We start from the raw sequence: 1,656 nt of genomic DNA, 5'->3' as shown, positions 1-1,656 counted from the left end.
ATTTGAAATTATGATATATTATATAATTGTTGTATGATGTAATATGATATGATCCTCTATTATATTGGTCTGCATTATTATTATTGAAAATAATAATCCTATCATAATAATTCAGATTATGTTATGAGAATAAGCTTCTGCTAGGGAAAAAGCAGGAAGGATGATAAGGACATGTAGGCCTTAACCATTTATGACTAAAAAGAGAATAAGTTTTACAAGCTAAATTCTTTGTTTATGTTTTCAGTCATAAATATGGCTAGTGTAGGCCTATTTCTCCGAGGCAAAGCGAGAGCCGTGGCAGATATACAGTACCTGATTGTTAACACTAATGAACAATGTATCTGAAGGGATTTTTCAGTTAACTGACCAGTAGGCCTAGTCAAGGTTTCTGTGGATGGACAGAATAAATACTTGTCAAATAATACGTGTTCTTACAGCGTTGGGCAGGTTACTTTCTAAATGTAATCTGTTACAGTTACAAGTTACCTGTCCAAAATTGTAATCAGTAATATAACTTTTGGATTACCCAAACTCAGTAACGTAATCTGATTACATTCCGTTACTTTTAGATGACTTTCCCCTTAAGAGGCATTAGAAGAAGTCAAGAATGTATGTTACCAATTGAACGACATCTATTGCAGGATAAATCAATGTTAAAGTTTACATAGCTGGCCCTATATGGGTGTTACATTTTACTTTATGGGTTGGTTATGTAGGCCTCTTCTAACCCATCACTTTCTATTACATATAATAATACGATGACATTATATCTTTACATTAAAAAACAATGTCTATCAGAAATCCAGTAATTCCAATAAATGTTATACTCCTTGATCTTCAAGAATAGAACTTGGAAATATGGAAGTATAGATTAGCCAAATTGTTTTACCTGAGCAGGACCATAAAACTAAGGACTTATTAGCCAACCCTACTCTGTTGTTTATGATTGTGTTGTCATGGAGGTCTGATTGGGCTCATTGATTCGAGTTGAAAAATAAATGCTGCGCTCATGGAATGGCATGCTTTGAGCACTACTGAAAAGTGCTATTTACATGTGAAAAATGAATGCAAAATGCTGCATTTGCTATAGGCCTATTGTTTACCTTTTTGTTGGTGACACTTTTATATCTTGATAATATGCAGCTGTTTAAAGTGCAAATCCACAGATGAAACAATAACGAAACGACCACCCCGCCTCTGTTTTGTTAAAAAGCTGAGAGATGGGCCTGGAGAAATGTAACAGCTCTCAGATTTATAGACAGAGCTATGGACTGACCATCCATGATATAACAATTATTGTTTTAACCATGTTATGAGACTATACAGTGTTTGTGTATATTTACAATGTTTACAAACATTGGAGAAAAACAAGCTTATATTGTGGGTTCTCATGGAGTGTGACAGTTGAACTAAGCTCATGAGGCATTTATAAGTTCTATTCTTCAAGAATCAATGGATATATAGTATATATATATAATTTATAAGTCAAAAAATGGATGTAGCAACTACAGATTGCTCCTTTAAGTCTATCAAAAGTGTGCAATTTTTTTTTTATCAGCATGAATTAGATTTTTTTTATTCCATAGGCTGGGATCCGCACTATGCAGCTGTTGCAAGAGCGCATTTTTCACTGGCTGTCCACTGGTTTCAAAAACA

This window comes from Salvelinus alpinus, chromosome 15 (assembly GCF_045679555.1).
Source record: "Salvelinus alpinus chromosome 15, SLU_Salpinus.1, whole genome shotgun sequence".
NCBI lineage: Eukaryota > Metazoa > Chordata > Actinopteri > Salmoniformes > Salmonidae > Salvelinus > Salvelinus alpinus.
The sequence above is the reverse complement of the archived record's forward strand: the minus strand, read 5'-3'. Positions refer to the sequence as shown.